The sequence below is a fragment of the Galeopterus variegatus genome, unplaced genomic scaffold (genome assembly GCF_000696425.1).
Source record: "Galeopterus variegatus unplaced genomic scaffold, G_variegatus-3.0.2 Scaffold13877, whole genome shotgun sequence".
NCBI lineage: Eukaryota > Metazoa > Chordata > Mammalia > Dermoptera > Cynocephalidae > Galeopterus > Galeopterus variegatus.
In genome coordinates this window covers 32311-32538 of record NW_007739988.1, presented here as the reverse complement: position 1 = coordinate 32538, position 228 = coordinate 32311, and positions in this window count along the sequence as shown.

The window sequence follows — 228 nt, the reverse complement described above, 5'->3', positions numbered from 1 at the left end:
CAAAATACATAGTAGATATACAGACATGTATATATGCCAGACTCTACTCACCAAACATGAAACTCTAATTCTATGTAATGCATATGCCACATGTACTAAACATCACCATCTCCACACCACAATAACACACCAGACATTCTACAGCAACCTAAGAGGCAAGTTGGATATATTTTGAGAAGTAAAAGTTTGGTTATAGACTTAATCAAGGTTTTTAAACAGAGGATGAAA